This window comes from Pimephales promelas, chromosome 14 (genome assembly GCF_988280905.1).
Source record: "Pimephales promelas chromosome 14, fPimPro1.hap1.1, whole genome shotgun sequence".
NCBI classification, from domain to species: Eukaryota; Metazoa; Chordata; class Actinopteri; order Cypriniformes; family Leuciscidae; genus Pimephales; species Pimephales promelas.
Genome location: NC_142782.1, coordinates 22,596,149 through 22,608,776, shown reverse-complemented (window position 1 = coordinate 22,608,776; position 12,628 = coordinate 22,596,149).

The following is a 12,628-nucleotide window of genomic DNA, read 5'->3' as shown; positions in this document are numbered from 1 at the left end:
CTCCTTTTGTCTTTGACAGAATTCCTCTCAAAACAACTTCCTATGAATAAAAGTCCCTGAATGCTGCATGCTAACTAAAAATGCCATAAATAATTCCACAACTTCCCAGAATAGAGCCATGTGAGTGACTAATTTCTAGACACATTTGAGCTCTACTGAAACTGAGATTACTCTGATTTTGTCTTCTTTGCTAAAATGTACAGAACATTTTACATGTAGTTGATGTCCAAATAGCATGACTCCGGTTGATTTGTCCATTGTGTCCATTGGATGAGAGTGTTTTTGCCAAATTCATGTTCTTGGAACAACCATTCATGCTGAAGACTTACAAAACAGCATCAGGCTCTTTTTCTGTCACACTGTTCTCTCTTAGTTTCTCTCTCCAGTGGGAGCTTGTGAACCGTTCCATAAATCTCAGCGCCGGAGAACAAAGGTGATCACAGTAGGTGGGCTGGAGATGTTGCAGCACTAAAGGATGAATCCATATAATCCTCAGTAAATCTCTCCCATTATCTAAACCTTCCCAAATGCACAAAGATTTATTAAGACATAGAGTATGCTTCTCTTGTAAAGTCTATAATGATTATAGCAAATAAGAGGTGTTCAATCAACATGCATTAGTTGAACAGAACTCAAAAGGAGATACATTTGTAATGTCTTAGTTTTTTTTTTTTTTTTTTTTTATGAAGGTCAATGGGGTCCAATCATGTTTTTTTGGACCTCATTGACTTTCATTAAATGGATAAAAAAGACATTTTCATTTTGTGTTTTTGTTCATCTGATGCAGCTTTATACTGTGCATGTATAATTTGGCCTATTTTACATCTCAACAAATAATATAGACTCTACAATTCTTTAATTTGAAGCATAATCATGGTGGTTTGGACCCCATTGACTTTCATTATGGACAAAAACATTTGAAACATTCTTCTTTTGTGTTCCAGAAGAAAGTCATACAGGTTTGGAATGACTTTTTTTGTGAACTGTTGTTTTAATAACCTAAATAAAATGAAGAACCATGGGAAAATAATTTTAGATTTAATCTGTTTCATGAACCCAAGACTATGACAGACCAAAAATAAAATTAAAATGATTCTGTTAGCCGTTACCAGATGAGGGTTGAGTTTAAGGGAAAACTGCCAGATACATCTTAAATTATTATCACTGCTGAAGTGTGAACATCCAACAAGATAAATTGGATGCCAAACAAAATCGAAACATGGACATGGACAGACAGGAGCCGTTCATGCAAGAATTAAACGACTTGAAATCTGAAGGTGACACAGGAACCACAGGCTCCAGATTGGGCCTTAGATTGAGCCTCCATTAGCCTCCTCATTAGCCCAGATGAACTGAAGACTTCTGTGTGTTTTTGCAGTCACTTTCTTGCGTAATTAACCATAGTAAAATATCTAGCAGACGCCAGCAGTCCAGTGTGTTTGTGCTCAGAATCATTAATGTTCAATTGGACTTCTGCTCCTGCTGTGGAGGCAACTGTTGCCTGGCAACTGTTGTGGTTTTACATGAGCCGTGGCAGTTGGGTTGCCCACCCTCTGATTGTCGTTGGGATGTCTGCTGGGGTTTACCAGGGAGGAAGACAACAGATATAGCAAGAAAGAGGTAGAAATTGCCCTTGACATTGCAATTCACAATAAAGAATGCTCACAGATTAATTATAAATGGCCACTGAAATATATTGAACTGAGAGAGATTGCCTTTCCTTTTCTGTTCTCGTTCTCCAACAATTAGTCATCCCTCTAACAATAGCTTGCAATGCTTGGTGAGTAGACAAATTGATCCCTGTGTTATTTCCACAATGGTAAACAGAGCTGTGGCTGTGTCAATGTCTGCCCCACCTGGTCAACACATGGTAAACACATACTTTGGCCGCTACGCCGGCAGGTGCATTTGATATCAGTCCTTGTATAGAAACAGTCAAACTTGAGTGAAAGGGTCAGTAAAAGAGATAAGTTCACATCTAAGAGCATTGCAAAAAACATTTTCACTGTTTAATGAATCAGTATTTTTGTCTTACTTTCAGGAAAATATCGAAACTTTCATAAAACGTTTAAATAAATAATGGTTTCACTTTTTTTTTCTCGCTATCCACCTTTTTCTGCTCTAAATATGCAGGCTGCCATGACGACGACTCCGGGTTGTCAACTTCCGGTTCGCGTCTGGTCTAGCTGCTATGTATTTTTGCCATGTGTTTTAGATTGTGTCATACCCACATCGCTAAACTAAATCGAAAAAAAAAACCTTCATCAAATGTGATCTGATCACGTTATTTCTTTATTACATATATATATATATATATATATATATATATATATTATAATTTATTACAATTTATCATTATTGATGAGTGGTCGGGACTAGAGTGCTATAGCATTCTATGTAAACAAATACTTCAACAGGAAGTAGAAAACCCATGAGAAAACCGTCCAGTCAGTTGAACCCGCTATGAATCATGGGAAATAGAACGGGTGCAGAAAAAGGAGGATATTTGCAATGTTTTCTTGTTTTAAGCATGCTAAAAGCTAAAAAAATGTTAAACCAAAAAAAGTCTTTACTTTAATCTTCACACAATTCATCATCTGATTTGTGCTTTTTTTCTGATTATTATCAATGTTGTAACACCTGTGCTGCTTTGTGTAGGCCATTTATGGAAATTGTGATTAAAAAATCAGGATTTTGATTAAAAGAAAGTTCAAAAGAACAGCATACATTTGATAGCTAATTCTTTTCTAAAATTAATGTCACTTTTGATCAATTTAATGTGTCTTGCTGAATAAAAGTATTACTCTCTTTAAAAAAACCTTACTGACCCCAAAGTTTTGAACAGCAGTATTCTCTGAAAATAAAGTCTATTATCTTAAACAATTTTCCTTTCCTTCTCGAGTAAATTTATCTTGTTTTCAGGATTTTCTTTTATTTATTTATTATTGATATTATTAAGTAGGCTATTTTATGGAAAATGAGTTGCAGTAAAGAAATATCAATTATTAATATGAAAAGATAAATCTTTGATTTTTCTTTATGAACAAATATATTTTTGTTAAATGAGCTTGTTGCTTTCCAGCAACAGTCAAGGCAGAGCAACAAGAGTCAAGGCAATGTGAATAACACATAACTCTTAAATTCACCAGACAAATGCTGGTTATTTATAACATAATTAGAGGTAAAACTGACAAAGTTAACAATAGAGGAGCAGGTGTTTTATTCACGATGGCAGTTCCCCTTCTGCAGTATTTTCTTCCAGCTTCCAGGGAGATAGCTCAGTCAAAAAGCAGCTTAATGATTCAGAATTGTCTTATTACTTCAGTACTGATTTTGTCTTTCTTTAGTGGATTGATGGATTTGCACTCTTTCATGCTTGTGGCTTTTCCAGCTCCTCTAAGAGGTATTCGTTTAGAGCCTGTCTTACACAAGATGTCGCTTCATATTAGTTCAAATTGCACTTAAGAACCCAATGAGCAGCTAATCCTTAATGGCTCATGTGCATTTCATAGGCATATAGCACTTTCCCTTCATCTTCTTCAAAGCTCACTTCTTATTGATGGCACACTTTGACTTCAAAAATCCAAAAAGTCTGAGTTTGTCCCAAGATGAATTTGTCCAACATTGGCCAGATGAATTTTGTCAAATTTAGTGAGACGAATGCATCCACAAAATTATATTATATAAGTGTTAACGCAGAAGGCTACGTCAATGATAACTCTTATTTGCTGTTGTTTTCTGGATGAACTGCGCTATGAGAGCTCATTAGTCAGCACAGACTGGAAGTCTCTCCCATCCTCAGCTAATAACTAGATTTGTTCAAGCAGCTGTAGAGATTTTACACCTGGTTTTTGGACCTAGCTGTGATCACTGGTAAGAGTCTGAGTATGTTGCTTCAAAGACACACTGCCAAAAGATTTTTACTGAGAGGCACACTGCTAGACATAGTTCACTCTCCCACTCATCTTTTCTTCAGTCAGTGGTTGCACTGCAAGCATATGTGAAAATAAACATTTCTCTTAATGAGTCTCAGGCTATCGCTCTCTAGGTCAGCATGAAAAACATATTTCTGAGCCAAAGCTTTTGTTTTCAATGTTTATGGTAAATTATAGCACTGAAAGGTGGCAGACAGTGGAGCATTGGAGTTCTGGTAAGGAGACGTTGAGGGTTTTTCCTCTGGCTTTTGGATCATTGCTGAAAATGAGCTCTGTGACCAATACAAGTTTATGATTCTTACACGTTGTGTTCATCATGACTCTCTTTTCAAATGAACTCAGGTTTATTACTTCATTTTCAAGCCAAAATAAAAGAAATAAAAAGTTGGCTCCACTGTCGCATGACTTAAACGTCACCATTGAAGGAGTAGTTCACTTTAAAAAAAATTTGCTGATAATTTACTCACCCCCATCCAAGATATCCATGTCATTCTTTCTTGAAAAGAAATTAAGGTTTTTGATGAAAACATTCCAGGATATTTCTCCATATAATGCACTTTACTGGTAACCAAACGGTTCAATGTCCAAAAGACAGTTTCAGTGCAAACTGAAATCTTTTCCCGAGTCAATTCGTTCATTTCGTTCATTGAATGAACCAAATGACAAGAAAAAAGATTTGTTCATTTGAGCTTATAAAACATAAACTTTTTTTTTTTAATTGAGCGATCGTTTCGCTTGATAAGACCCTTATTCATCGTCTGGAATCGTTTAAAGCCCTTTGAACAGTTTGAAGTTTGCAATGAAAGTGTCTTTTGTACCTTGAACCGTTTGGTTACCAGTAAAGTCCATTATGGAGAAAAATCCTGGAATGTTTTCATCAAAAACCTTAATATCTTTTCTACTGAAGAAAGAAAGACATGGACACCTTGGAAGACATGAGGGTGAGTAAATTAGTTTTTTATAAGGTGAACTACTCCTTTAAGCTTCTGACAACTCTTTAGTTTTTACTGTAAAAATGTTTTCCCTGATAGTTTGAGTTAGAATATAGTTTGTAATTGAGAGAGTGATTGTAAACACAATGAGGCTGTAGTGCGGACTAGTGAGAGTTCAGTTCGACATTTAACCAAAAAAACCCATTCAAAAAACCCACTGACAACAGGAGGGTGGAATCGGAAGCGCTAAAATACTAACGGGATTCTGGGTTTTGGTCTACGAAAATACATAATCCTTTATCTGACATGTTGTTTCCGACACACAGGCAGAAAGTTATAAAAACAATGCTTTCCCTGCTCTCTGTTTCTTCTGATTGGTCCAGTGATTTGACTGCAAGGTCAGCTGCAAGGCCTACCAAATCAAATATTTAGATTAAAAGCAGAATTATCTCCTGGCCTGAGATATGTGAGATGTTACATAGGAAATACATTTGCTCATGATGACGAAGATTTATGAGCCATTTCAGGCCACAAAACCACATAATTTCTCTCCAGTGCAGCAGCATCCAATCAGGCTAATGTAACCCAGCCATCTAACCTTATATGCCATCTGCAGCTTTCATACGCTCTTAGAAAAAAGGTTCATTTGGGGTTCTGACAGAACCATTTAAGGTTCTATATAAATGTTGTTTTGGAATATGCAGATGCAGGGCAGAAGGTGTCTTATTTAACAGTTCAAACTGATAACAGACTGACATTGTGTCCTGGTGGTTTCATTCAATGCAGGATCAAATGTCCCGTTTCTTGCCTGCGTTTTTCGCAGACCTTTATTTATTTATAACTTGAATATAGGTGGGAAGTCGCTGCAGCAAATGCGCCTAGGGAACATGACACAGTAGGGAGTGTCTCAAAGGCAACAGAATCAACGAAGAATCATGTTTAGGTGTCATTTGAGTCGGTGCGTGTCAAAATGTTTAACCTGAAAGATCATTTGCCTCTTTTGGCAGTGTTCGAAATAAAACAATAAGGTGTTTCTTTAAACCACAGCATCCATATAATGAGAGTTTTCCTCTCAATGGAAAAGTCAATTCTATGCAGGGCATATAAAGAAAAGAACAGAATAGAAAATAGGCATTTTGGTGGATTTAGGTGCAGATAGCATAATCATTTTTATCCTCCAAATAACCCTCATATCCCTGTCTATCTGTCCATGTTTTAATTTTCATTCTGATCTTTCTCTCGCCGACAATAGCAGATGGTCATCTGCCAAAAGTTGCATGTTCTTAAGAACCGGCCCAGATGATTTTCTCCTGCTGTTATCTGTGACTGTAGACTACCCCCTCACATAATGACTAGTTTGATTATGCAATGGCTGTGTCCACTAATACCATGAGAAAGAGTAGAATTGTGATACTCAGTGACTATATGAAGAGTTCAGATGCAAAAGCCTCTAAATGCCATTTGAAATTTTCTTCTTTAATGATGATTTTTATCAAACTTGCATATTTAAGTTCAGTAATTTCACTTAAATAACAATTAATAGGTAATTATCATTGCCATTTAAGTGAAATTACTGAACTTAAATATACAAGTTTGATAAAAATCATAATTAAAGAAGAAAATTTCAAATGGCATTTAGAGGCTTTTGCATCTGAACTCTTCATATGCAAATGTGTGCAGTATATGAGGGAGAAAGATTCCCATTTCTGTACCTTCCCAGCATGCATCATTCTTAAGCATGCCATTTAGCTGTCTGCAAGTTTGTGATGGCTGAGGATCACAGCCAACATGTTATTGATCATTGTGCAGTAAGTATTATGACTGATGGCTAAGATTCCTGTGGATTTACAAGATAATTATCTCACTAATTGCAGGATTAATGGAGCCCATTGTGCAGATGCAGAACTTATGTATAATTAACGAACATGTGGCAATGTTACAAGAAACTCAACAATGAGACCTGAGATGCTGTATTTAATTTGACACAAATTAAAACTATGGGACAGACTTACAGGTTTTTAAAATGGCCTGTAAAGCCCTTAATTTATTTCTAATTTTGACAGCCCATTATGTGTATACTCTTTGAACGGATATTTTGTTTAAATAATATAATAATTGTCAATATAATTCTTAGTTTTGTAAGATAAAATGACTCTTTAAAGATAAGTTTTATTTGGTTATAAAGTGAAGCTGTTTGGGTTGAAGGGCAAATGATTGTACCTCTAACATTGATCTAAAACGATTCCCGAAGGCCCTAGCAAATACGAGTTTATGTAATCAGAACACAGACTGTGCTGGAACGTTTTTATCCAGTTGCAATACCTACACATAATCATTCAGCTGGAGCTGCAGATTTGGGAAGACTAGTCATAAATGAAATCTCTCTTTCACTCTCTTGTACTTTTGGCATATTAAATGCTATGTGATCTATACATTGAGAATTTTGTCAGATAAATAATTTTAGCAAACACCACCATCAAAAAACAAACAAAAAAACAACAACCTTAAAATAGTGCTGGATGGATAATATAGAATGTTTTGCACTCCATTGAATCTGCTGCCTGTAAAAGAAGTACAGCAGTTTTAACAAGTTCTCATTGTTTATCTTCATAGTGTCACAACCTGGCTCAAGGGTCATGACAAAATAAGAAACAAGACAGCATAAATGGTCAAAAGTTATTTATTTAACAAAAGAGTAACTAAACCTAAACTACTTAAATGTGTAAAGTATAGCTCTGTAACATAAATAAACTCAAAAAAAGATGTGGCAGTCGGGATGATCAGGCCATGTTAACGCCTGGATTGCAGAGAAGGGAGAAGGAAGTGTAGTTTGACCAAGCTTTATCTCCCATGGCTCACAGATTCCAGGTGCACCCAAAGATGATTAACAACCACACAGGTATCACTCCCACAGAGAGGCCTCACTGGATCAGGGCCCGTCACAATAGAGAATGTTAAGGAATTAAACATGATTCTCCCTGTCAGTCCCACTCAGTAATATTACACTGACTTGTTTCATGGTGTTAGGTAAGGCTCTTACTCAGCTGTAGTAATCTTGTGCTCAGCCACACAGCCTTGTGGTGAGATTTAAGGGCTTTAGCGACATTCTTTCTCCCACATTAATCTTTGTCATTCTGCGCTATACAGCCAACTAATACAGAAGCAGATTCTTAAAGGCAGATAAGATTTAGTGTCTTCCTTTATTGAGGAGGACTCTTAGAATATTTCCATGAATGTTTAGCTTCCTATAAATTCTCGATATATTATCTCAGATATTGAGCTATAAACCAGGCACACACAATAATGTAGCTACACCGATGAAGATAAAGAATTAACCGTTTTTTTTATCACTTTGAAAATAAGGGTGGGAACCAAGAGTTCCCTGCGTCTCACTTCACTCACTGCATGTGCGTAACATTCGAATTCAGGAAAGGCTCATTTTGAGTAAAAAACGACTTACATTTTGGGCGGTTGCTCATGAGAATCACATGGACTACTTTTACCCGTTTTGTTTTTCAGATTTTCCCCCGCCACCCTTGTATTTTACCGATGTACTGTATCATTTGTTTGAGGCAACGTCGTCAGGGTGAGTAAATGACACTGACAGGATTGTTCGAAGCTGTTTTTCCTATAATTGTAGCTTCTGTTTTTGTCCTTAATTATAAGTTGTTTTTTATTATTTCATTTTTAAGAATTAAGATAGGCTAGACTACCCGTGGGCAATATAAAGAAATCAATCTTTTGTTTGTAGGCCTCTCAGAGAAAAAAGCTGGTCGACATGCTTGCTGTCATAATGTTAATAAGCAGGCAGCAAACATATCACGTTAGACTAGCTATAGGCTAAAGTGAAACCTCCATCCTGCTCTTTTCTCACAGAAACAAACAGGTGCACATATGGACTCTCATTGAGGAATGAGATTAAGAATTTTGTGATTAAGGTGTATGCGTTCCTGTGTGTTTTAATCTGTGCGTGTATGGGTTTGTGCAGAGTGAATGACCAAGGGTCAAATGTTTGCTTGTCACGTTTTCATGAATGTGAAATCAGCTCTTTCTATGAAATGCTTTACCTGATTCTGCTGGAAAGCAGGGGAGTGTAATGCTTCACATCTGATTTATTTTGTGAATGTTTCTTTTTAAAGGATATGTTTGTATAATTTTATCCATCACCATTAGAGTGAGTGGAACAGTTTTCTTTTTGTAAATGCTACATACATTTTTACTTGCTGGTGTACAGTCTTATACAATGGCTGTATAAAGCTTGTTGAATAATAGGCTACACCAATCTTAAATGTGCTGTAAGGTGTGGGAGGCCTTTCTTCGCCATGCATTTGAAAAAATCTGCCTGCAAGGTGAAACGATAATGTTTACTACACAATAGCACACAATTACCTCAGCTCAGCATAACCGCATGATTCAGGTAATGAAATGTAGCAGGCCTATCAAAGACTATAGCCTTGAGTCTTTGTGATGAAGGCTCTGTTCTACAAGCACGGAGTCAAGCCGACAAATCATTGCTTTAACCTTGAGTTCATCACATAATAACCTCCCTGCTGTGTACTAAAATCATCTTTTGTAGTCTCAAACTCTTGATTTTTCATGTGGTGTTGTATCAACATTTGGATTTCAGTATATGATCCTTGAGGCAAATTGAGCAGCTGTTCCATGATAACTTGATAGATCTGACAAATTTTAGTTTACAAAGATTTAGATAGGCTAAATAGATAATCAAATAAATTGTGCATTAAATTATGTTTTATGCATTTTCTGAGAAATGCATAGTGACATTTCCCACACTTTTTTAAATAATATTTTTGATATCAGTCTTTACATGGTTCAAAAAACTGTCTTATAATCGTTATATGCCATTTACAATTTCAAGTCAGTAAGATTTTTTTTTCTTTTGAAAGGAATGTAATACTTTTATTTAGCAAGGACACATTAAATTCATCAAAAATGTATTAATCAAAAAAGATTTAAAATAAATGCTGTTTTTTATTCATCAAAGAATCATTAAAATATATATATGACAGTTTCCACAACAAATTAATCAGGACAACAGTTCAACATTTTTATTGAATGAATTCTGAAAGATCATGTGACACTGAAGACTGGAGTTATGGCAGTCATCACAGTAATAAATTACATGTGAAAATATATTAAGAACATTTTGTAGGACACAGTGCTGGACTTATGTTTGGCACTTTGCAAGGCTGTAATATTGGACTTATTTAGGCCTTCAATGCTCTGAAGTAGATACGACCTGAAAAATCTGTATATTTTCAGGCATAAATGGCATCTTGAGAATGGGCCCATTAGTAACAGCTCATTAGTCAAAGGCAGCCTAGACTAACAGGATGAAACACCTTGCTGTAATTTGGAAGGGGTCATGCCCTGCTGCAGTGCACAGTTAAATCACTTGGGATCTCATAACTCTGAACCAAGGACACTTCATCCATACAAAACACAAAGTCAGATTTACTGTCAGTAGTATGTTGCTCACATAACTAATGACGTCACTTTGAGTGTTTACGTCTAAAGTATCTTGTCTCTGTCTAGGCTTTTTTGATTAGTAACCAGAGCAACCTGTTTATTGATATTTGAAATCAAATACATTTGTTTACAATACAGAATGTCTTACAAACCATAATATTGGAATAATCTGTCTTTTTTGGAATATGTGTTTTAGTTTTATATGTTTTTTTTTTTGTTTTTTTTTTACAGATTCATCTATATAATTTGTATTATGGTACTTCAGTTTTCCTGTTTTGGCTGGGGTGCATAAACCGTAAACAGCATGCCGTAAACATTGGCGCCCCCTAGAGAAATTTTGAGTAGTACAGGCAGCTAGAGAAGTGCACAGTCATACAAGACATGCAGTCAACTGTGTAGCACTAGACTAAACTCAGTCATTCTGGTAACCTGATCACACCCTCAGGTAGGGGTTAAAGAGGAAGAAGCCCAGGTTGAAGAATAATCACATAAAACAGACCATATTCTGTTTCTCTGCTTGTCTGTCATCTCTATACAAAAGGCACAATAAACATTTCCTATCGAACTCATCTTACAGGGCTTTGCTTAGGGACCGAAAACATTGAGAAACAGTCACTATAAACACAATGCCTACTGATATTACTGCTCATTTTCTCTCCATTACAGTCAGAATGTAAGATGAGCTCTTTTATTTCTGCAATGATCAAATTTAGGCCACTGGAATATTTTGTTTTTTATTAGTTCCATTTAATTTAGGGCACACACATTAGGAATAGTGATTGAGGGTTAGGTGGCTTGCTAAATAACCCACCTAACTTGGGGTTAGGTCGGTTACCAGTCTGACTCTTTAACCACTAGGCCACGACTGCCCCAATTAATAAAATCATACAAGTCATAAATCATTCGAGTTTACCAAATTTCTTCAGCACATTTCCTTCATAAATGAAATTCACCCACTGTGTCCTCAGTGGCTAGATGCCGGGAGTTGACACGTGGCTGGCACGTTGGATTAGTTGTTATGTTTGAATATTAAATGATCATTCACATCGACTCATTTTACAATTCTAGCCCTTTATTTAGATTAATTACGATTAATTGGTCGTTAAAGGTGGGGCATGTGATTTTCTATTTTGACCATTTTTTCAAAATCTCTTGAAATCCTATTCCTAACCCACTTACAGCAACTGAGCAACTTGCAAGCAACCAGCAAACAGATACTCAAATGAAACTCAGATTTCGTTTTAACTCCTACGGTGGCCAATGTAGTCCAAGATTAACATGGCTTCCAGTTCGACCTCGTCCATGAGTGTTAACTCAAACGTAAACGCGAAATGCGAAGCTTGAATTAACGGGTATGTCCCTCTTTGGCTAATGTACTTTCAAGATGGAGGGTCAACATGGCTACCGACATTAGAACCCCTTACCCGTATGTATTTTCAATGGCTTATTATACACTCACGAGAATAATTTATTACTTGAACAAAGTAAATATACATTAATGAGCACATATATTTTTGAAAGAACTAAGTGTTTTTAGCTAAGAATAAACTAAAAGAGTTACACAGTGTAGCTTTAACATCATCCTTCAGTATCACTTTTGCTGGGAACAAAAAAAAAACATCACACATTAGTATTAGCAATGGAATATGACATTTTCTGAGCTGAGCCTTCAAAACTGCAAAAGCCTCTTTGTTTGCTCATCTAGGTGAGCTTATTCGCTAATGAGACCCTCATACGCAGATTAGGCATTGGTATTCTATTTTGCTACATATATGGCAATTAAAGAAATAAAGTCCAAAATCCCCACATAGCAAAGTCAAGTAAGCAATATGTCAAAAGAATGCCAGACTGAATTTGCTAGATGTTTTCCTTAAGGTAATAGGAAGTAGAATGATGGAGAGCTTGACATGCATGGGCTCATAAAATAATATGATATCGAGCATCGCTCAATGACCTTCTTGTGTTTAGACACGATGTATAGGAGTCACTTATGAGGGAGTCACTAGTGAGGTGTGAAGTGCTGCATATAATCATAATGCTCGGAGAATCTGATTCTTTGAGAGGGTTTTGAATGAGATGCTCTTTAGGTTTATCTCCTTATGGTGTCTCTGCTTTTCAAGCTGTTTGGTAATTTGCTCTTTGGTCATGCAGTATTTTCACTGGCCTCTTCATCTAGCTTTCCCTGAGTGCATCTTCTTATTCATTAGGTTTGACATACTTGTTGATCCATTTGTTACAGTTTTCCTCTTAACTCTGCTGTTCTCTATCATG